General features: G+C 41.3%; 1 protein-coding gene and 1 pseudogene across 14 annotated transcripts in view; both read right to left on the bottom strand.

Annotated features, from left to right (window-relative positions):
• The window catches only part of PLCE1 (phospholipase C epsilon 1), a 349,469-nt gene that overhangs the window by 168,609 nt on the left and 155,454 nt on the right, over positions 1 to 25,406 (bottom strand). The window lies entirely within an intron of this gene.
• On the bottom strand, positions 16,713 to 18,605 carry LOC107130869 (histone deacetylase 1 pseudogene; annotated as a pseudogene).

Genomic DNA, 25,406 nt, shown 5'->3' with positions numbered 1-25,406 from the left:
TCTGTCTTTATGCCTGTATCACAATATTTTGGTTACTACAGCTCTGTAGTAAGTTTTGAAATGAGAAATCTTAAAAAAAATTATTTTGGCTATTCTGGGTTCCCTGTTTATTCCTGCAAAAAAGACAGGTTGAATTCTATACAGATTGTACTTAATCTACAGATTGCTTTGCAAATATATTGCCACTCAAACAATGCTAAATCTTCCATTTCATGAATACAGGATGTCTTTCCATTCGTTTAGGTCTAACTGCCCTGGCTAGAACTGACAGTACATCATTTTTGGTTCTTGACCTTAGGTGGAAAGTTTTTAGTCTTTCACCAGTATGTGTGATGTTAGCTGTGAGCTTTGCATAGATGCACTTTATCAGGTTGGGGAAGTTCCTTTCTATTTCTATTTTGTTGAGTGTTTTTTTCATAAAAAGATGTTGGATTTTGTGAAATGGGTTTTCTATGTCTATTGAGATGTCCATGTGGTTTTTGTCCATTGTTCTAGTAATGTGATATATCGCATTGATTGATTTTCATGTTTAACTCTACATTCATTTCTATATGAATATATTCCATGTTTAAGTATGGTCTAACTGAGAAGAGCTTTGTACAAGACCAACAGACATTTACTGTCGTTTTGCAATTCTGGCTCTAACTTGGACCTGTATTTTGGACAAGAACAGATGGTAAATTGCAACGTGACTGTAACCATGACTTCATATCATAAACAATCTGATATTTTTAAAAATTATGTTTGTTTCAAAGAAAGAAAATCTATATATATTTTGAAAGTAATGTTGAACATCCACCTTTTATTGTTGTTTGTTATTATAATCACATTTTCAACCTTTGATGATACGAGTATCAATTAAAATAGCTCTATGACCTAAAATCAGTGCATGATATTTCTGATTTTGAACATACTATTGTAGAAATAACCTGTACCAGACTTTGGGTAGGTCAAGTCACTTAAGTTAATGAGAAAAACACATATGGACTTGGAATTTTTTTCCCCTATAAAAGGCAGCAGTAATAATGATACTGATAAAATTATTTGCTAACATTTACAGAATGTGCTGCTTAGCTATCTAAGTATATTACTTGAAAATTCTTATTTAAGTATCTTATTCAATTCTATCAGCAACTCCGTGGCTGATGTACAATTAGTATTCCATTTTATAGATGAGGAAACTCAGAGATGTTAAGTAACTTGTCCAAATATTCACAGGTAGTTAACTAATGAGGCCAGAATTCTGAATCACATGCGGGTGACTCCAAAGCCCAGGCTTTTAACCATTTGCTGTAGTTTGGGTACCAGAGTTTAAATTATGAGGGAACTCATAATTGTTCATTTTCCCTTTTCGACTGAAACGGGACCAAAACCTAGAAGGTCATAGATTTGCAGCGTTCCACTTGTTGAGCAAATGCTATTACACATTTAGTACTCATTGTGTACTTACTATGTGGATTCCACCTATGCGATGTATCTAATCTAGCAATAAACAAGGTTGTATAGGAACTGTTTTATATTTAACTATGCAGTTAATAAGTTTTTAAGCTACGTTTGATGATTTAAGTAGAAAATCTTTATTGACAAAGTCAAACCCACTTCTGCTGTCCAGAAGCTCTTTAGTTTAATTAAGTCCTATTTGTCTATTTTTGTTTTTGTTGCATTTGCTTTTGAGGACTTAGTCATAAATTTTTTGCCTAGGCCAACATCCAGAGAGCTTTTCCTAGGTTTTCTTCTAGGACTTATACAGTTTGAGGTCTTACATTTAAGTCTTTAATCCATCTTGAGTTAATTTTTGTATATGGTGAGAGGTAGGGGGTCCAGTCCCATTCTTTTTTATATGGCTAGCCAGTCGAACCCACTTCTCATAGGAACAAAACGACTATGCCAAAGTGTCTAGTGATTCATTTTGGGATACTATGACTGGGTGTGTTAAAATCACCACAGAGTTGTTTTGTGGAGGGGGCTTGGGAAACTACAACTTTAAGCCCAACTCCAAGGACCTTCTTTGAGTCTTGGCTCAGGACACTACCTTATTGTGGCTTTCTTCTTAACTCTCCAGCCATGGTGCTCATTTCTGGCCCCCTTGCAGCCTTTCAGCCTGAAAGTTCTCAGTCCTTTGCACACCACTCTCTCATCCTAAGAAAGCTCACCTCAAGCTGTAACCATCGCAGTTAAGCACATGGCTTATAAATGTGTGACTCTGGTTTTGACCTCTCGCCCCAATAAAATCCTAATGCCTCTGTTGGCATTCTACTTGAATGTCCCAGCATCTCAAAGTCAAGATATCCAAACTGGATCTAACTTTTCATGTTCTTTTTATAGCACAACCTTCATTTCCCCAGGACCAAAATCTTGGAGGTATTTGTTATTCTTTCATGTCTTGGGCTAAGTTTGCGTCCATTTGCCCACCAATTGTCTTGAGAATTGGTCCCTTCATGTATATTCTCATTGCTTTCCCTTGACTTCCACCCAAGTGAGTATTTGCAACAAGCTCCTGATTGTCCTATGCTGTGAAAGACCAAGGGGAGTCCTTATGGAACCCACTATTGGCCAAAGTCCAGGGGATTAGATAGGCTGTTTGGCCTTGTCAGAGATGATTTCCATGATGGCAGTGGGAGGTGGGAGGATGGAGGCCAGCCCAATGAGACACGTAAAAAAAACGCACATGAATGATACAGGTCTGGGGGAGACCTCAAATTTACCTCCTGAGGTCAGTTTCTTTCTGATTTGGTATAAAACAGTTATAGGACATGGAGGAACAGCTGCTGGCCTCTCTCTGGAGAGCCTGAGCAATATAGACAAAAGAGGTGTTGGCCCCCACAGCTGACCATGGACAGCTCAGACTGCTGGAACCTGGTATCTGTGAACCCCCATGCCCACTGGACTGCTGCCAGCTCTCACTGCGCAAATCAGGGCTGCAGGCCTGAGAGTCCCAGGCACCTTCATTCACTGCACATGCTTCCTCCAACCAGAGGCCTCCCCAGGGCTCCATATCATATAAAGGAGAGTGCTCAGAGGCATGGGCTTTGAAGTGGGATGTACTCAAGTTCAAATCCTTGCTTAGATACTCCCTAGATGCTCAACCCTCTAGTTAATCACTCAGAATAGCAGGCCATCTGGTCAACGTCCTGTGAACTCCCAGCTAGAAGGACTGCAAAACATCATGGAAGATAGGAGATGATACAGCAGGATATCAATTTCCCTAAACTCTTCACAGATGAGATAGCGGAAATGAATTTCCCTAAACTCCTCACAGGTAAACTATCCTATGTGGCTGGAACAAATACTTTGGTGTGCCTCTGAGTGGAAGTGGACTGGGATCACTACATCTTCTTCAAACAGTCTGCTAAAACAAGGGAACCTACTAAGCCTAACCACAGGGCCTTGGGCTTGTAGACTGAGGCTGGAAAGTTTGGGGTTCAGGACAACAAAGGATCTGAAGTCACCAGCTGTCTTCTCTCTCCTCAGTCTGCTTCTTAAATAATTGAAATTGTAGGGGCATAAACTTAGCCCCTAAGTCTCAGTTTTCCCATCTTTGAAATGAGGATATAATTCCACCCTGCCAGGTTGTTTTGAGAAGTACAGAAGACACGCATACAACACTCAGCACAGCGGTGGGGCCGTAATGGAAGGCCCGCGTGTTTCTGCATGACCTCCACGTAGGTTGTCATATACACCGGGAGTGTGTTAACATCTACTTGTTTATAAGCACATGAAAGTTAGCAACGGGGGGAAATAGGTCATTTATACACATAAGACAGGTGGCTCGTTCACTCCGTTGGAGTCCTAATTACTCACTGGCCAGTTATTTCTTTCAGGGCAATTTCCTTTTTGTCTACAGTTACAGATATAAATATAAAAAATACAAGAAGATACTACTTTGAGACAGCAGGTGAATCATATCTAATTACTCTGTAGTCCCTTCACCTGAAGGGACCCGATTGCCCAGCCCCTGCTGTCTCTGAAGGAAAAACCATCAACCAGAACTTCCTTCTGGTCACTCTGAGTGGGTTTTATCATTGTTGAATATGGACTCTGGGCGCCAAAGAGAATCTTCAAACATTTTCTCAATGGATGGGAATTGGGGGATTTTAAAGTTGACCTTGAAACTGAATGAGACCAAGGGACTCAAAGACAGAAGGCAGAGGAGGAAAGATTAAGGTTGTATAGCCAGAACTAGAACCTAGGTTTTTATCTGGGAATTTTATTTTTAAAAGCGCAGTTTCTATCACTTCTCAGCCTTTTGGCTAAGATCAAGTGTAAAAAACGCAGTTTCTGACCCGAAGTCTCAGGTGAGGCTTGAGATTCTGATGGTTCTGGGCCCACACTTTTAGTTGCAAGAGGGTTGATGCTGGTAAAGCACTTAGAACAGTTTATGACATGTAGTGCATGAATAAAACGCAGTCATTATTGCTGTTGTTTTTATTACCTGCAGCAACTGAGCTGCATGTAGCTCTCAGAAATTAAGAAATGGCATTTGGGTTTAGAAGTCAGTTTTCTGTGAACTTGATTGGCTCAGATCAGTCAAGGCTCAAAGACTGATTCAAGTAGCCTGTGTGAACTGACCACACCAAGATTTTGAAGTCAAAATCTTGGGCTGCTCTGGCTATGCGGACTGTGCCAAGAGTGCTCAAATGCACTGACTCAGGGGAGGAGTTTAGCAGCGTGGACCCCTTGGCACACATGGGTAGATTTTTTACAGCGGTGCTGTGTCATAGTAAAAATGCCTCCATTCTTAACTGACTCTAATTTTCATTACATTTCATTTTTCTCCCAGTGATGCTAAATCTTCAGGACTAGTCCTTTTACTATAACCAGTGTCAAGGTAGAGTGGAACGAACAGGGCCAAGGGGATTAAAGACTTGGGGTGCTGTGTGAGAGGTTAGAAAGTTCTGGAATAGACATGGCAGCCATGGTAGCCAACTCTTCTCAGACAACTGGTTTAATCTCTCCAAGTGCAGACATTCAGGGCAGAAGTAAGGAAGAGAATAAGCACTGGAGGTCCTACAAGTGGAATCCATTGGCAAGGCTGATCTGTGACCCACTTTTGATAAATGAGGTATGACGTCTATGCTTTGCTGAACGTATCTGTTTCTGTGTTTCTGTGTGTCTATATATCCTTTCCTTCCTTTTCCCTTTCCTTCCACTTCCTATAGTCCCTTTTCCTACCCTCTCTTCCTTCCATCCTTTCTCTCTTCGCCTTGGAAAGGAAAATTTTGCATTAAAAAATTCCAACTTTCTCATGGTTGAGCTAGAGAAGGAGAAAAGGGATTTATTTGCCTGTGCATGATCCAACTGAGCTAGGGAGGAAGACCAGAGAGAACTTCCAGGGAAGGTGAGAACTGATTGTGGCTGATACACCTTGGAATAGTGATAAGGGCCACGTGTGAATGGAAGTAATGAACCTTGAAGGCAAGAGTTGGGAGTAGCTGCTGTCCTGGATCCCTATCCTCCCAAGATTTGCTCTGACCTAGGGCCCAGTACACCTGCAAACCAAGATGCCGGTTCCAGCTCCATTTCTCAAGGCCCCCTGCATGTTCCCCTCTCCTGCCAAACCTGACCCCTCCAGCTCCCATCCTGAGACACATCCTGCAGCTAAGCCTTTGTTCTTGCCATTTCTGAGTGCCTTCTTTGCTCTATCTCCACTTTCTTTGGACAGTGTTCTAATCACTTTATATTCATTAATTTACTTTTTATCCCATTATAATTACCTGAGGCAAGTGTCTGCATTGTCCTATTTTACAGATAAGATGATGAAATTTAGAAGAGAGGAGTTAAGTAACTTGCCCCAGATCATGAAGTTTCTATGTGGTTGATCTGGGACTTAGGTCTATCTGTCATCAAACTCCACATTCTTAATCATCATTCTTTGCCTTTTGTGTATCATGCTGCAATGTAACCACTGGTTCATGTCTGTCTCTCTGTTAAGCAAAATCAACTCCTAGAATTAAGAACAGTGCTTCATTTTATTTTTTTCATCCCTAGCTAGAACAGGGGTGGCAGGCATTCTGCAAATGTTTCCTATATTGTGCTACATTCTATTATATTTCCTGCAGGTAGACTAGAGGCAGGGTAAGAGCTCCATGATAGTTCAGATCACGCTTCTGTGAGATATGGATTTGTGACCATCTAGGGCTTGGTTCTTGGTGCTCTGTGCTTTGGTTTCCCATCTCTATGCCCATCTCCATCTGTAACAGACTGTGAATATCAGGGATCCAGGGTATTATTTCATTCTTCTTCAATCCAGTCCCCTCCACTGTCACAATATAGTGCCTAGCATAGCGTCCAGTCCACGGCAGGCACTCAATTGACTATTTATTGGATGAATGAACATTCATAATTCTCTAATCTCTAATCTGCCTCCCCAAATTTTTCTTTCTTTCTTTCTTTCTTTCTCTTTCTTTCTTTCTTTCTTTCTTTCTTTTTCTTTCTTTTCTTTCTGTCTTTCTTTCTCTTTCTTTCCTTCTTTCTTTCTTTTCTTTCTCTTTCTTTCTTATTCTTTCCTTCCTTCCCTCCCTCCCTTCCTTCCTTCCTTCCCTTTCTTTCTTTCTCTCTCCCCCTCTCTCTCTCCCTCCCTTCCTCTCTCTCCTTTCTTTCTCTCTCTCTCTCTCTCCTTTCTTTCTTTCTTTCTTTTTTTTTTTTTTGCAAGGTGTCCCTCTGTTGCCCAGGCTGGAGTGCAGTGGTGCCATCTTGGCTCACTGCAACCTCCACCTCCTGGGTTCAAGTGATTCTCCTGCCTCAGCCTCCCAAGTAGCTGGGATTACAGGCCCCTGCCACCACACCTGGCTGATTTTTGTAGTTTTATTAGAGACAGAGTTTTGCCATGTTGGCCAGGCTGTTCTCACACTCCTGACCTCAGGTGATCCACCTGCCTCAACTTCCCCAAGTGCTGGGATTACAGGTGTGAGCCACCATGCCTGGCTCTGCCTCCTCAACGTAAAAAAAAAAAAAAAAAAAAAAAAAACTGGGAGAAAAAGAGTCTGAAAATGATGTCACTTAACTGTTGGGGGAGACACAATGTTTCTCTACATTATGCGTATAGAAAACTAAATGATGAGGCTGGAAAGAGTGACAAAGGATATTTAAAACAGAAATAAGGTTGGGAACTTACCAAGACCCTGTCCATGGAAAATGTGAATGCTATCTGGAACCTTTCCAGTCCAGTTCCTGAATCTTTTGTAACAAAAGGTCTAACTTGGGCTTTACTATCCCATTAGCAGGGAAAATATAGTGTGGCATATGTTATAGGTTCAAAACACAATCAATTTGTGGATTTGCCACTGAGGCGTTAAGACATTTGAGAAAAGAACAAAGGAAAGTACAGATAAAGCGTCATCAGACTTGAGCTAGGCAGCCAAAACAAGACATTAACCCACTCAAAGACCCTTGAGGCCTCCAGCCTTTCCCCTTGGATAACTCTGAAAGGCGTCCAGTGAGTTCCAATTTGGTCAGGGGTTTGTTTATTCTGCTTGGTTCAAGTCAGGGCTACGAATCCCTAATGGTTTTCATGTCCCTAAAGGTTTTCCACATTTGGGCAAGATCTATGTTTTACGTAAGCCTGGAGAAGGCCTCGCTCCCAGTTGCTCTGGCTGTGCCGACTGCGCTGAGAGCACTCCAATGCACTGACTCGGGGGAGGAGTTTAGCAGCACGGACCCTTGGCACAAGGCGGGAGATTTTTTACAATGGTGCTGTGTCGTAGTAAAAATGCCTCTGTTCTTAACCGACTCTAATTTTTATTACATTTCATTTTTCTCCCGGTGATGCTAAATTTTCAAGACTAGTCCTTTTACTGTAACCAGTGTCTCGTGCCAATGAAAACTAAGTGGGCCCATGCTGGCTTCTGGCCCTCTATTTTGAGTGCACCCAATTCCTAATCCAGGGAAAAGCATTCAGGTTTGTAAGTGCCATTCTCCTTCCTATAGAGGGTGCTTCCAGGTTATTGGTCCTAATGTGCTACAGTTCAAAATTCAACCTGCTTAAGGGTCTGCAATGCTCTCTAATGCTTTAGGTTCAAATTTTCACCCTCATTCTCCAAATTGTAACCACAGCTACCAAATGAACCTTACCTCTCACTATGTCTACTGCATCATTTCTTCATTGTCTTACAGTTGCTGCACACATTCTCTCCTTGGCACTATCTTACTTGCTTTCCCTGCTTGGAATGCTTCCTGTATTTCCCAGGAAGAACCCAGCCAGATGGCTGTTCACAGATGACCTGTCTGTGTTTACAGCCCTTCTCCCTTTTGTCCCAACTCCCAGTTCAGCCTCATAAATCCTTGAACTGAAGTGCCCCAAAGCTTGTGTGAATCTCAGAATACAACTCCAGGGTCCAAAATGGAGATGCCTGCAGGACCAAGCAGGTAAATGAGGCTAGAGCTGAGTGGGACACTACCTGGAGGTGGGGCCAGGTGTGTGGTAAAGAGCTGGTGTGTCTCATCTTGCGGGGGTTAGCATGGGTCAGTGTCAGCCCATGGGCCAAGGGTGAAGAGTGGCCCAGGGTTGCCAGAGAAGCCAGAACATTTTAATGCAAGATTCCCAATTTTTAAAGTACTGCAGCTGTCAAAGAAAAACACACATGGCTTGGATTTGGCCCATGAAGAAGGAATTTGTGTTCCTGCAGTGTAAGTAAAACACTGCTATGACTCATAGTCATTAGTGAGTGTGGCATGGGGTAGGGGGAGCATTACCAGTCCACCTGGGCCTAGAGGGGACAGGTCTTAATTCCCCTTTGTAGTTTACACCACAAGCTTCCTTCAAAGTCCAGCTTCTTGAAATACAGTTCCCAGAAAGTAGAGAGAGCTAGGTTACTAGCCATTATTCCTTTCTCCAACTCCTCAAAACAATTAAAGAGCAATTCATCTAACACCATCTCGGTCTTTATTTCGGAATAATCATTTATTTTCAAGTTCAATATCCATGACTATTTCAAATGTAAATATTTTAATTTGGGGTACAATGAGGGCTGGAAGGGGTGGTGCCTGTGGGGGCATCCCTGCTTTATTTTGATGAGAATCATCCTTTTGAAATATAAGTCTTATTGTGTCACTACTTCTGCTTAAAACTCTCTGATGGCTTCCCATTGCTTCTAGAGCCCTTTGCAAGAGCCTGTGTTACCTGGCAGTTTGTTTTGCCTCTCTCTGTTTTGCCTCTCTCTCTTTTTCATAAGCAAAAATATAAGGCTTAAATTAGATAATACTTTAAAAACACTTGTCACAGTGCCCAGCTCACAGCGAGTGCCCAAATACCTGTTAGTGCTTGTCATTCCGACTTCTCCAGACTTTATTGGCATAAGGAACCCTCCAGCTCACCACTCTCCACCCAGACTTCAAACTTGCCATACTCCCTGCTGCTACTGGGCCTTTGCACATATGATTGCTTCTGCCCAGACACTCTTCCAGACCCTCTTCTCTTAGTTACCATTGATTTGACCACTTCTCTGCCTGGGTCCAATCAATGGCTTCTTTTGCAGAGTGAAATATGTTCTATTTGGCCCATCAGCTAATAGGAGCTGCTTCTTTTCCCATTTATTGACTGTGCTATGAATATGTAACCATCAGGGGGAAGACTCCCAACTACCCTCATAGGTGTCTATATCAAAGAATGGAAGGATATCATTTCCACAGACATCTCCAAAATCATCGGAGGTCGCTAGGGCAAGGGGGCAACAGGTATGTGGGAAAATGATCAATTCTGTAGTCAAATGGACCTCCATTCAAATCTAAGGTTTCATGTTATATTCTGTGTATACACACACACACACACACACACACACACACACACACACACCCCTGGTATAAGTCAGTACACAGGATTCCTGAGTGGGAGATAATACTGGAGTGTTTCCTAGTAGTTAAGAACATGGCTTTGGGAATCAGAGAGGCTTAGGACCAAATACTGGCTTTGCTCATACAAGCTGGTCAACCCTAGTTAAGGATTTTGATTCTAGACTTGGTAGTCTATCTGCCCAGATCTTGTGAGTTGCTAGGGTCTCTGAAACTTGTTATACTCTCTCCTACCCTCCATGTTCCCAGATCATCCACAACAATATCGATTTGAAATGGATTTTAGATGAGTCTGCTTATTGATGCCAAAATGTGTCTCTGAGTATAAACAGGGACAAAATACCTGCTACTGTCACACAGGATGTTTCTGGTGACTGTAAAATTCAAAGGTAGATCCTTAGTGGTGTTTGAGCATACATTTGTTCAAGGAATCACTTGTGACTTTAACATTATAGAAAATTTCTTTTAAAGTTTGTTGCCACAATGAAATATGAAGTTAAAAAGACAAAATACCAAATATATACTTCCAGTTGACAAAACATGTTAGACTTTCCTGATGATAGCATAATATCTGTAATTAGAATTTAGTCTACCAAAATCTAAACACCCTTAAAAATATCTTTTTATTATTTTAACTGTACTAATTTATTCACTATTTCTTGGTTTGAAGACTCAATTCCAGTAGAAGTTTAAATTATGACTCAGACTATGGTGAGATCTTCTCTTTTTTGTCCTCTTAAATATTTGCTACTGACCCACATGTTATTATAAACAGATTATAAGCATTTCATTATGTACTATAAATTTTCCCAAGAGCAAGAATTTTCATAGCTCATTAAAATGAGGCTTATTCTTTAAAAACAATAAACAATTTAGAAACACTCAAAAGTATAAGTGTCATGTACTGAAAAAAAAAATCTCCTTTAATTTTATTGTAATGAGTAAGTCATCTTCATTACAATATACACATTTTAACTGGAACACTAAATGTTGTCCCAGTCATAGATTTTTAGATAAGGCTCTCAATACCAGGAGTAAATGCTTAGCACCTTTCTACTTTGGAGGGAATAAAATAGAGATGACATCAGCAGATAATTAAGTAAAAACAATAGAATTTTCATAATATAGGTCAGGGCTTGTTTTCCCTGGTTAAATACCTGTTTACATTTCTCCAGGTACTTAAATGGTTGTAGAAACCTCAGATGTCACTGAAGATGGTATAGGAACTTCCCTCTGGGGCCCTATATCCTGTGCTTATTTCAATTATAACATTTATACTATCTTAACATTTGCATGTTTATCGTCCATTTCCTCCATTAGTGGGTAAATCCGTTGAAAGTAAAGACTGTATTTTGTTTGCTGTTATATCCTTGGCACATAGTAGATATTCAACAAATATTGGTCAAATGATTAAATGAATCAGTGGCCTAATGCATGGGAACTAAGGAAAATCTCACTAAAGGAGTTACACAGGTGTGGCCTCCAGCCACTAGGTACCTCCTCTCAGGTGTCCCAGGAGTTGCTAGTGCTCTAGGCCCACAGCCAGGGAAACCTGGAGGGTACTTGTCTTGTCTTGTACATCTACAACTGAGCTAACAGCAGAGTCTTTGAATCAAGAACAGTGAAAGGCTGGCATTTCAAGGTGGTGGTGGCAATCCGCATTACTACCATCATCATCACCATCATCAGCCCCAGCATGACCATCATCATTGTAAGATTGGTTGAACATACATTAGGTACCAGATACTATGCCAAGCTATTTTTTTATTTTTAATTTTTAAACTTTTTGTAGAGAGAGAGTCTCACTCCATCACCCAGGCCAGGCAGAGTGCAGTGGCAGGATCATAGTGTACTGCAGCTTCAAATTCCTGGACTAGAGTGATTCTACAGCCTCAGCCTTCTGGATAGCTGGGACCACAGGCACACACCACCACATCTGGCTTTTTTTTTTTTTTTTTGTAGAGACAGCATCTCTCCATGTTACCTAGACTGGTCTGGCACTCCTGGCCTAAAGTGATCTTCTTGCCTTTGCCTCCCAGAGTACAGGGATTACAGGCCTGAGCCACTTGGCCTAAGTTCTTTATATACATTGTCACACTTATTACTCAAAACAACTCTCTGAAGTTGTTGCTTTTATTCCCATTTTGCAGATGCAGAAACTGAAGCCTAGAAGTACAATCACCTGAATAGGATGACCCAGTGTTGAAGTCAAGACTCAAATCCAAAACACAACGATGCTCACATTCAAAGGCCTCTCTTGGAGGTAACCACTTCTGCAGAGTCTCCATCTATTCTTTGGCATTTTTAAGAACTATTGTTTTAGTTAAATATTCAGTAAGTTTTGGAGGGAAGCTTTGGAATCTAATGGTTGTTTTTCTGGATACAGCGTTTCAAATAACTGTTTTGCAAACAAATTTCTGCAATATGGTCCATTCTGAGTCTCTGTAATCAGGACTTGACATTTTTATAACCAGCTCAAATATGTAAACCCCAAGTGTCTGTCTGGTGTTGCTATCCTCACCAGTCATCTTTCTGACTTCATTGATTAGGATTTAACTAACTTTCAATTACCCGATCTTCCTTCTTTCCTTCCCCTCCCTCCCTCCCTCCTTCCCCCACTCCCTTCCTTCCTTCCTCCCTTCCTTCCTTCTTCCCTTCCTTCCCTCCCTCCTATCTTCTTTCCTTCCTTCTTTCTTTCCTCCCTCCCTCCTTTTCTCCCTTCCTTTCTCCTTCCCTTAGCCTTCCCTTAGCCTTCCCTCCACCTTCCCTTCTCCTTCTCCTCCCTCTCCTTCTCCCTGTCTCTCTCTTTTTGGTGAAAAAACTTTATGGAGAATTAGGCCATAATTTGTTCCTTTCAAAAACTAGCTTCTTGGAGCAAAATTAGGGCACATAAGATAATTAAATGGAATCAATCTCCCAGCTCAAAATGGATGTATTCACACCTAGGAATGGAGTGCTATGTTCAGGTCACACCTGGTGACGGAGTCACATTCCTTGGTCACAACTGGTATGGAGTCATATTCTTAGGTTACACCGGGTGTAGTGTCACACTCCTGGATGATACTTGATCACCTGTGGTCCTAAAACAGGTTTTTGTCCTGTGCCTACCAAGCTTTCTGGCCCTATGAGCTACTCATACCACCTTTAACTTAGCAGTCTAGCACTTTATGAATTCTCTTTAGATGGTAAGGGCTACTTCAGTAGACCTGAAACCTAATACTACATTTTCTCTGGAATGAGAAATATTATCTTAGAAGTTGAAGACTTCCAGATATGATCTTCTCCATTCTTCCCATAGGTGCCATAGCACTAGGCCACAGTGAGCAGCTAATGAATACTTTTTAGTTGATTAACTGGTACAGAAACACACCCAATATTACATTAAAGCATACTTTTAAATACCAAGAAAATAATTTCAAGGTCACAATACTAACAAGTCAGGGTATTTCTGTAAATAAACAAATCTTGGAATTAGAGCTATGCACATGCCTTCCTTGCCTGGTAGGCATGTAAAGGGTAATTGTTTTGATTATGAGGAAGTCAACTAAGCCAACCTTTATAAACTAAATTATTTATGAGGTATAGTCATGTAGTTCAAATGTGTGTGTATGTATTCCTACAACTTCTTGTTTTTTATTCAAAGCTACTAACTTCAGAGAAAGATACAAATAGAGTACACAAACTTATTGTAGTGAAAGAAAATAAGTTGAAAACTTGATGGAGTCTCACTGTGTGGCCCAGGCTGGAGTACAGTGGTGTGTTCTTGGCTCATTGCAAACTCATTCTCCCGGGTTCAAGCAATTCTTGTGCCACAGCCTCCTAAGTAGCTAGGACTACAGGTGTATGCCACCACCCGGCTAATTTTTTTTTTCAGTAGAGATGGGGTTTCATCATGTTGGCCAGGCTGGTCTCAAACTTCGGACCTCAAGTGATCTGCTCGCCTCAACCTCTCAAAGTGCTGGTAGACTTTTGTATCTGAAATAAAATATTCCCTATTTTCAAATAAAAATATTGTATCTGTAAGATATTTTTGTTTTCATATCAATATTCTATTTATAGCCTACATATGATAAATAACTTTAATATAGTTAAATATAGTCTACAGACATACATACCATACACTCAGACTGGTTAAAAATGAACAGTTGAGTTTTCTTTTCTAATATCTAATGTATTATTATTTTTAAAAATAGAAATGTACCATTTTATTACAAAGTCTCACAAAAAGAAAATAGCATCCAAAAAAGGAAACTAGACGACCAATCTGCACCTGCAGAATTGGAAGAACACAGAAGGCAGGCAGTGTGAGCCTCTTGGCTTACTCGAGGCCAGTGGAGAGGTGTGAGAACAGAACCAATCTAAAAGCATCTAATATTACCTTAGGAACCTGGAAAGAACAGAGGGTCCTTGGAGATCCAGCCACCCCTTCTAGAATGCGAATAAGGACACCTTTCCAAAACTACTATATGGCTACCTATAAGTATCCCTTCCACCCAGACCTGGCTCCCTTTATGGTTCAAAGTTAAGAACTGGGGAGGAAAGTGGGGCAAGGCAGCTCCAGGAAGAGCTCACCCAGCACAGCTGCCTTGGGTTCAGGACCCTGGTTTCTGTCTTTCACTCTAGTCCCCAAGATATTTATATTTAGTAAATAAAAATTGACTAATAGTCACAAATCAAAACCACAATGAGATACCATCTCACACCAGTTAGAATGGCAATCATTAAAAAGTCAGGAAACAACAGGTGTTACAGAGGATGTGGACAAATAAGAACACTTTTACACTGTTGGTGGGACTGTAAACTAGTTCAACCATTGTGGAAAACAGTGTGGCAATTCCTCAACGATCTAGAACTAGAAATAACATTTGACCCAGCCATCCCATTACTGGATACATACACAAAGGATTATAAATCATGCTGCTATAAAGACACATGCACACGTATGTTTACTGTGGCACTATTCACAATAAAAAAGACTTGGAACCAACCCAAATGTCCATCAATGATAGACTAGATTAAGAAAATGTGGCACATATATACCATGGAATACTATGCAGCCATAAAAAAGGATGAGTTCATGTCCTTTGTAGGGACATGGATGAAGCCAGAAACCATCATTCTCAGCAAACTATCACAAGAACAGAAAACCAAACACTGCATGTTCTCACTCATAGTTGGGAATTGAACAATGAGAACACTTGGACACAGGGTGGGGAACATCACACACCGGGGCCTGTTGTAGGGTGGGGGCAGTGAGGAGGGATAGCATTAGGAGATACACCTAATGTAAATGATGAGTTAATGGGTGCAGCACACCAACATGGCACATGTATACATACGCAACAAACCTGCACATTGTGCACATGTACCCTAGAACTTAAAGTATAATAAAAAATAAATAAATAGAAAACTGACTAATAGCCTAGAGAAATAGAAAATAGACTAATAGTCTAGAGAAATATAAATAGAAAATATAAATAGAGAAATAGAAAATATAAAATCTAAGTTGGAGGACCCAACAAGAAGCCAGAGCTGGAAAGGCCTGCTCAGCCAACTTGACCTCTTCCTGGGACCCTTTGGCCTCTGGCTTCTTCTCCTTCGTTTTCTCCTCTGCTGTGACTTCTTCTCTTCTGGGTCTTTCTCTCTTTCATCCTGTTTAGAGCTTCTTGGCTTTTTTGAAGTTGGAAGAATTCTTGCAGCCACCCTCTCCCTCTTCATCAGAGTCGGAGAATTCGTCCTCACAGACAATTTGTGTTTTGTTTGTTTTTTGAGATGGAGTCTCGCTCTATCACGAAGGCTGGAGTGTAGTGGCACAATCTCGGCTCACTGCAACCTCTGCCTCCCAGGTTCAAGTGATTCTCCTGCCTTAGCCTCCTGAGTAGCTGGGATTACAGGCCCCCACCACCATGCACAGCTAACTTTTGTATTTTTAGTAGAGACGTGGTTTCACCATGTTGACCAGTTTGGCCTTGAACTCCTGACCTCAGGTGATCCACTTGCCTCAGTCTCCTAAAGTGCTGGGATTACAAGTGTGAGCCATCATGCCTGGCCTCACAGGCAATTTTTCTTTTTTCTTTTTTCTTTTTTTTTGAGACGGAGTCTCGCTGTCGCCCAGGCTGGAGTGCAGTGGCGCGATCTCGGCTCACTGCAAACTCTGCCTCCCGGTTCACGTCATTCTCCTGCCTCAGCCTCCCAAGTAGCTGGGACTACAGGCACCCACCACCATGCCCGGCTAATTTTTTGTACTTTTAGTAGAGATGGGGTTTCACCATGGTCCCGATCTCCTGACCTCGTGATCCGCCGCCTCAGCCTCCCAAAGTGCTGGGATTACAGGCGTGAGCCACCGTGCCTGGCCTCACAGGCAATTTGTTTGTCAGAGGAACAGATGGAGATGCACTTGTCAGAGTCTTCATCCTTGTTGTCACTCTCCTCAGGGGTTACATCCTAGCAAGAGCCCACATTTGGGTCCTAGGAGTGTGGGGCAGCATTCTCGGGTTCCCAGACAGTTGCTGTTTGATCTTCTCCAGGCATCATTACTGATCTGGTTAGTTATATTGGAAAGACTGATATGAAGCTTGAAACTTGTTCCAAAGTATTTGAAGTAGTCATTATATGGGAACTCATTATGGATCTCTGCACCCAGGGCCACAGTTGTTTCCTATGTTCAGCACCAGGTGACATCACGAATGATGTAACACCTCCTCCCAGCATCAGCATCAGCAAGATGAAGCTCATAACAAATTCCACACACTTGACATGCCCTTTGATGTTCAGATTGAAGCAACCTAACTGATCCCCAGATGGAGTCTGAGTCACGCTGTATGACCACAGCACTAGGCTGGAATATCTCCTTTACTTCGGACGTATCTGGCTTGAAATGGCTTCACAGGATTCATTATCAATCCCATCTCAGAGTGGGTAGTTAATAGCATAATACTTGCCTTTTTCAGCCCTAATATCCCATAGGTCCCCAGTTCTTGGAAGTACTCCTCATTTATGACACAGTACTCTCCTCATTTATGTCCTGGCTCAGGACACAGTCATGACCCAGTCTGTGGCATAGAAGGCCTCTTCCATGCCATCACCATGGCATGGAAGGTCAATACGCACAATATGCACCATGGAATATCAAGGTTAATATGCAGCACCCCCTGGTGATTCTCTAGCAGGTCCAGTAGGGCCAAGACTGTATCACTGACATAACAGAAGCCAGATGCCTCAGACTTCTTTGCATGGTTCAGTCTGGTTCATGGTGATGTCTGTCTGCTGCTAATTAAGTTTCACAGAACTTGCCACAGAGCCGCCAACAGACAACTGACAAAACTCAAAGAGGCCATCAAATACTGGACAGTCCTCACCAATGTTGAATCTCTGTGCCTGCTGGCTGTACTCAGACATGTTATCTGGATGAATGGAGTACAAGGATTTAATGCAGTCATCACTGTGGTACTTGGTCTTCTCCTCAGCATCGGCTTCGTGAGGGCAATAGATCTTCATTTTTCATTGGAGACTGTAGTTGAACAGCAAATTATGACTTATGCGGAATTGGTAAAGCTTCATTGGGTGGTCTTGTCCAACATCCTCATCATGGTAGTAACAGACTTTCCTCCTGGCACCCTGTGTCCGCACTATCTTGCTGGCCTCCGTCTGTCAGAAAGATGGCAGATGTCTTGCTGGCCTCAGCAGGTCCATCTGCCCTCCCCTCTATCACACAATTTAAATAAGAATAACCATGTTTTGTCCTGGATATATGTAATACTTAATCCTTTAACTTATGTGCTTTACTCAGCAACAATTTGAGAAGGAAAAATTGAGTTTAACACACTCTATTTATTATGTTGGCTGGTACAATACGCACATTTGAAAACACTTTGCTGCCTTATATGAAAAATCCTCTTGTCATCACTGTATTTTTCTAATTTTGCCATTTTTAGTACTTCACATTACCATCAGTTATCTCAATTTTCTCTCTCCCTTTTAACTTTATCTTGTTTTTACAATTTTCAGTAGGTAAAACATTAAAAGAAAAGAAAAAGCAGGTGATAACTTTGAAAATTTCTTCCTAATTATTGAAGTCAATAATTTTTTTGACTGCCACTGCTGTAAGGTGTTAGTCCTGAGATTCTAACAAGATTAATGGAGAGAGGGAAAGGGACACAGGGACAGGAAGTGGAAGGATTTATTTATTTATTTATTTTTTTGAGATGGAGTCTTGCTCTGTCGCCCAGGCTGGAGTGCAGTGGTGCGATCTCGGCTCACTGCAAGCTCCGCCTCCTGGGTTTACGCCATTCTCCTGCCTCAGCCTCCCGAGTAACTGGGACTACAGGCGCCCGCCACCATGCCTGGCTAATGTTTTTGTATTTTTAGTAGAGAGAGGGTTTCACCATGTTAGCCAGGATGGTCTTGATCTCCTGACCTCATGGTCTGCCTGCCTAGGCCTCCCAAAGTGCTGGGATTACAGGCGTGAGCCACCACACCCGACCGGAAGGATCTTAATGTATCAAACTAGTGGAAGTCCCTGACTGAAAGGTAAAGGTGCTCTATTTTTCCACTTTGAGACAGCACGCCATTATGATAAGGGCATACCTTTGTGGATCAATGCTTCGTTATAAGAAAGTGTCTCTCGTTAATTGGCAAACTTTCAGCTTTATAGGCAGATGACCTTTGGTGGCACTGAAGGCAGAAAAGCAGGCATGTTTGTGTTCCGATTGTTGACCTTCTGTATCAATCCATAAAGCCTCATGGCTGTAGAATTCTGGACAAGCTAGCCTTGAGTTACCAATTCTTGACTTGTGAATAACGATCAACTTGTTGGACATTTTCTTCTAGTCTCTCCTAGTATAGGCGACTGCGACCCCCATCTCATAATCATAACCACTTCCAGAAGAGGAGCACTTTGGTTCTTTCTTACATCCTAATAGACTAGGGAGGGGGATGAAAGACCTACACAACATTCCCTTTTCCCCAATTATTTCTTCTTATGAAAAAATACATACAACATAAAATTTACTATCTCAACATTTTTAAGGGTACAATTCAGTGGTATTAAGTAAATTCATATTGCTGTGCAACTATCACCACCAGTAAGCTCCAGAACTCTTCATCTGGCAAAAGAGAAACTCTATAGCCCTTAAACACTAACTCCCCATTCCCATTCCCCTTCCTCATCCCCTGGTAACCACCTTTCTACTTAAGGTCTCTATGATTTTTGACTACCCCAAGTACTTCATAAAAGTGAAATCATACAGCATTTGTCTTTCCCTGTTCCTTTTTCTCTACCTTTACAAATTCCATGTAATCCACTTCAAACATGGTTTCTCTTATGGAAGAGGTTATTCTTTTGAACTTATTCTTTTTTCTTATCTCTGAGGAAAAAATTTAAATCTTGTGCTACCTCCTTCTACCCTTCATACCATTTATAAGCAACTCGTTAAAAAACATTAGGGAAAAAGTTACTGGGGTAATTCTATGACTCTTTCATATAGGTACAAGTTTTGAAGTGTAATTAGCCATAATAAAAGCTACAGCTGTCAATGTCTAAAATCTCAGAAATGGCTAAAAGTCCTTTTTGAAATCTCCATAAAAGTTTTAACTCTTTACTCATCTTTAATAAAATTATTGCTCTTCAACAAGGAATGTCTTCTAACTCACTTGTATTGCTTTTTCTTTGAGGCTAATGCTCAGTATTCCAATAATACTGTTTTCCTCTTTATTTCATGGGAAATGTGCAGATTACAACTGTGTTATGGGTTACAGAGGTTTTTGAGGTCTAGAGTCTGGGAACCAAATCACAACATTTAATACTGCTTATCCAGGAAAGTGTTCTAAGCTCTATATCGCTCCTGGGAAATGAACCTGTAGAATATAACCCATTTATAAACTGAAGACTAAGAGTGTATTATATATTCCCCAATAGATAAAAGTTGTTGGCCAAATCTATGCCACAGGACACATACTGAAGAAGAAAAAAAGCTGACAACCACATCACAGCAGCTGCATGTTCTCCTGATCCCCTGGCAGAGTACATGGCCATCAGAGTTCAAGACCCACTAACAAATATGCTGATCCTACAGATTCTGTAAACACTCTTTGACCTTGAAGACCCATCTCTCTCTCTTTTTTTTTACTTATTTTTTTAAGTTGACAAATATAAATTATATATATTTGTCATGTACAACATGATGTTTTGTAATATGTACACATTGTGGAATGATTCAATTGAGCTAACTAACATATGCTTTACCTCACATGCTTATCATTTTTGGTGGTGAGAAATGCATCTGGTTTTCTAATGCATTTTCTTCCACTGCATGTTAAAGGAATATGTTTAACTGAGGCACGGAAAGACTTTGAAAACCAAATGGGAGAGGATGCTGAAATTGAAAAAGGTTTACAAGAGAGTAAATCACAACTACAGAAATAAGCTTGGAGCAGAAGGCAGCCAGCTAATTGTATTATTCAGCAGGAGTTTCTAGAGGGTTCTCAGAAATCATCAAAGAGCTGCAAAACAAAAAGATAAAAAAGCTTCCAACTCTTGCATAAAACACCAATTTAAAGATAACACATTAGCTGACAGTCTGGTGAGTGTCAGAGCCAGAAATATTGATCTATGAGGCTCTATTTCGAACAGGGAAGTGCAAATACAATTGAAGTCAAATTACGATCAGGGCCACAGATGCACACACCAGCAGCCTCATTTCTCTTCACAGATCTGTGGAAGATTGGAGGTATGCCTGCCTTGGTTGGGCAGCCTGGAGATTTGTTTCTTAACAATTCATGTAGAAGAAAGAATGTGGCTTTTACTGACTTTTATTTGTTTGAGGTTTCATATTTCAGGCCAAGCCATTTCTCATATAGAACATTAAATTGCTATCCAAACTCTTTGTACACTTAGGAGCCACTTCCACATTATTTGGCACTTATTTCTCTGCAGTTTCCTATATTATTATTTGATTACTTGGTGCATGAAAATCTGGCCTCCTCATTAAGAGGATGAACACCTTAAAGGCAAGTAAACTGACTTACACTTCATTAGGTTCCCCCATAACACCTACACACTACTGACCACAAAATGAGTAAATAAAAACTGTATATATTTGTCATGTAAAACATGATGTTTTGAAATATGTATACCTTGTGGAATGGTTCAGTTGAGCTAACTAACATATGCTTTACATATCACTGTTTGTGGTGAGAAACCCATCTGGTTTTTTAATGCATTTTATTCCACTGATTGTTAAAGAAATATGTTTAACTGAGGCACATAAAGACTTTGAGGCCACATGCAGTGGCGCACACCTATAATCCCAGCATTTTGAGAAGCTGAGATGGGCAGATCACCTGACATCAGAAGTCTGAGACTAGCCTGGTCAACATGGCAAAACCCTGTCTCTACTAAAAATACAAAAATTAGCCAGGCAAGGTGGCGTGTGTCTGTGGTCTCAGCTATTTGGGAGGCTGAGGCACGAGAATCACTTGAACTTAGGAGGCAGAGGCTGCAGTGAGCCAAGATCATTGGCACTCCAGCCTGGGTGAAAGAGTAAGACTGTATCTCAGAAAAAAAAAAAGGGGGGGGGTGCACCCAAGATGGCCAAATAGGAACAGCTCCAGCCTCCAGCTCCCAGTGTGAGCAACACAGAAGATGGGTGACTTCTGCATTTTCAACTGAGGTACAGGTTCAACTCATGGGGTGTGTCGGACAGTTGGTGCTGGTCCACCGGTGCAGCCTGGCCAGCAAGAGCTGAAGCAGGGCGAGGCATTGCCTCACGTGGGAAGCGCAAGGGGGAAGGGAATTCCTTTTCCTAGCCAAAGGAAATTGAGACACTCAAACCTGGAAATTTGGGTAACTCCCACCCTAATACTGCGCTTTACCAAGGGTCTTAGCAAATGGCATACCAGGAGATTATATCCCACACCTGGCCCAGAGGGTCCGATGCCCACAGAGCCTCCCTCATTGCTAGCACAGCAGTCTGAGATCTAACTGTAAGGTGGCAGCAAGGCTGGGGGAGGGGAGCCCGCCATCGCTGAGGCTTAAGTAGGTAAACAAAGCCACCGGGAAGCTCGAATTGGGTGGAGCCCACTGCAGTTCAATGAGGCCGGCCTGTCTCTGTAGTCTCCTCCTCTGGAGACAGGGCACAGCTAAACAAAAAGCAGCAGAAACCTCGGCAGAGGTAAATGCCCCGTCTGACAGCTTTGAAGAGAGCAGTGGATCTCCCAGCACGGAGGTTGAGATCTGAGAACGGACAGACTGCCTGCTCAAGTGGGTCCCTGACCCCTGAGTAGCCTAACTGGGAGACATGCCCCACTGGGTACAGACCGACATCTCACACCTCTTAAGGCAGGATACACCCCTGAGATGAAGCTTCCAGAGCAAGAATCAAACAGCAACACTCACTGTTCAGCAATATTCTATCTTCTGCAGCCTCTGCTGCTGATACCCAGGCAGACAGGGTCTGGAGTGGACCTCAAGCAAACTCCAACAGACCTACAGCTGAGGGTCCTGACTGTTAGAAGGAAAACTCACAAACAGAAAGGACACCCACACCAAAACCCCATCAGTACGTCACCATCATCAAAGACCAAAGGCAGATAAAACTACAAAGATGGGGAAAAAGCAGTGCAGAAAAGCTGGAAATTCAAAAAATCAGAGTGCATCTCCCCCTCCAAAGGAATGCAGCTCATCACCAGCAACGGAACAAAGCTGGATGGAGAATGACTTTGATGAGTTGAGAGAAGAAGGCTTCAGTCGATCGAATTTCTCAGAGCTAAAGGAGGAAATACATAACCAGCGCAAAGAAACTAAAAACCTTGAAAAAAGAATGGATGAATGGATAACTAGAACAATCAATGCAGAAAAGATCTTAAAAGAACTGATAGAGATGAAAACCATAACAATAGAACTCCGTGACAAATGCCCAAGCTTCAGTAACCGACTCAATCAACTGGAAGAAAGAGTATCAGCGATTGAAGATCAAATTAATGAAAAAAAGCAAGAAGTGTAGAGAAAAAAGAGTAAAAAGAAATGAACAAAGCCTGCAAGAAATATGGGATTATGTGAAATCTACGTCTCATTGGTGTGACTGAAGGTGATGGGGAAAATGGAACCCAGTTGGAAAACAGTCTGCAGGATATCATCCAGGAGAACTTCCCCAACCTAGTAAGGCAGGCCAACATTCAAATTCAGGAAATACAGAGAAGGCCACAAAGATACTCCTCGAGAAGAGCAACTCCAAGACACATAATAGTCAGATTCACCAAAGTAGAAATGAAGGAAAAAATGTTAAGGGAAACCAGAGAGAAAGGTCGGGTTACACACAAAGGGAAACCCATCAGACTAACAACAGATCTCTCAGCAGAAACTCTCCAAGCCAGAATAGAGTGGGGGCCAATATTCAACATTCTTAAAGGAAAGAATTTTCAACCCAGAATTTAATATCCAGCCAAACTAAGTTTCATAAGTGAAGGAGAAATAAAATCCTTTACAGACAAGCAAATGCTTAGAGATTTTGTCACCACCAGGCCTGCCCTACAAGAGATCCTGAAGGAAGCACTAAATGTGGAAAGGAACAACAGGTACCAGCCATTGCAAAAACATGTCAAAATGTAAAGTCCATCGATGCTAGGAAGAAACTGCATCAACTAGCGAGCAAAATAACCAGCTAATATCATAATGACAGGATCAAGTTCACACATAACAATATTAACCTTAAATGTAAATGGACTAAATGGTCCAATTAAAAGACACAGACTGGCAAATTGGATAAAGAGTCAAGACCCGTCAGTTTGCTGTATTCAGGAGACCCATCTCACATGCAGAGACACAAAGAGGCTCAAAATAAAGGGATGGAGGAAGATCTACCAAGCAAATGGAAAACAAAAAAAAGCAGGAGTTGCAATCCTAGTCTCTGATAAAACAGACTTTAAACCATCAAAGATCAAAAGAGACAAAGAAGGCCATTACATAATGGTAAAGGGATCAATACATCAGGAAGAGCTAACATCAGGAAGGTGCATAAATATATATGCACCCAATACAGGAGCACCCAGATTCATAAAGCAAGTACTTAGAGACTTACAAACAGACTTAGATTCCCATACAATAATAATGGGAGACTTTAATACCCCACTGTCAACATTAGACAGATCAATGAGACAGAAAGTTAACAAGGATATCCAGGAATTGAACTCAACTCTGCACCAAGCAGACCTAATAGACATCTACAGAACTCTCCACCCCAAATCAACAGAATATACATTCTTCTCAGCACCACATCGCACTTATTCCAAAATTGACCACATAGTTGGAAGTAAAGCACTCCTCAGCAAATGTCAAAGAACAGAAATTATAACAAACTGTCTCTCAGACCACAGTGCAATCAAACTAGAACTCAGGACTAAGAAACTCAATCAAAACTGCTCAACTATGTGGAAACTGAACAACCTGCTCCTGAATGACTACTGAGTACCTAACGAAATGAAGGCAGAAATAAAGATGTTCTTTGAAACCAATGAGAACAAAGATACAACATACTAGAATCTCTGGGACACATTTAAAGCAGTGTATAGAGGGAAATTTATAGCACTAAATGCCCCTAAGAGAAAGCAGGAAAGATCTAAAATTGACACTCTAACATCACAATTAAAAGAACTAGAGAAGCAAGAGCAAAAACATTCAAAAGCTGGCAGAAGGCAAGAAATAGCTAAGATCAGAGCAGAACTGAAGGAGATACAGACACAAAAAACCCTCCAAAAAAATCAATGAATTCAGGAGCTGGTTTATTGAAAAGATCAACAAAATTGATAGACCACTAGCAAGACTAATAAAGAAGAAAAGAAGAATCAAATAGATGCAATAAAAAATGATAAAGGAGATATCATCACCGCCCCACAGAAATACAAACTACCATCAGAGAATACTATAAACACCTCTATGCAAATAAATTAGAAAATCTAGAAGAAATCGATAATTTCCTGGACACTCACACTCTCCCAAGACTAAACCAGGAAGAAGTTGAATCCCTGAATAGACCAATAGCAGGCTCTGAAATTGAGGCAATAATTAATAGCCTACCAATCAAAAAAAAGTCCAGAACCAGATGGATTCACAGCCAAATTCTACCAGAAGTACAAGGAGGAGTTGGTACCATTCCTTCTGAAATTCCAATCAATAGAAAAAGAGGGAATTCTCCCTAACTCATTTTACGAGGCCAATATCATCCTGATACCAAAGCCTGACAGAGATACAACAAAAAAAGAGAATTTTAGACCAATATCCCTGATGAACATCGATGCAAAAATCCTCAATAAAATACTGGCAAAATGACTCCAGCAGCACATCAAAAAGCTTATCCACCATGATCAAGTGGGCTTCATCCCTGGGATGCAAGGCTGGTTCAACATATGCAAATCAATAAACGTAATCCAGCATATAAACAGAACCAAAGACAAAAACCACATGATTATCTCAATAGATGCAGAAAAGGCCTTCGACAAAACTCAACAGCCCTTCATGCTAAAAACGCTCAATAAATTCGGTATTGATGGAATGTATCTCAAAATAATAAGAGCTATTTATGACAAACCCACAGCCAATATCATACTGAATGGGCAAAAACTGGAAG

Source organism: Macaca fascicularis, chromosome 9 (assembly GCF_037993035.2).
Source record: "Macaca fascicularis isolate 582-1 chromosome 9, T2T-MFA8v1.1".
NCBI classification, from domain to species: Eukaryota; Metazoa; Chordata; class Mammalia; order Primates; family Cercopithecidae; genus Macaca; species Macaca fascicularis.
The sequence above is the reverse complement of the archived record's forward strand: the minus strand, read 5'-3'. Positions and strand labels throughout refer to the sequence as shown.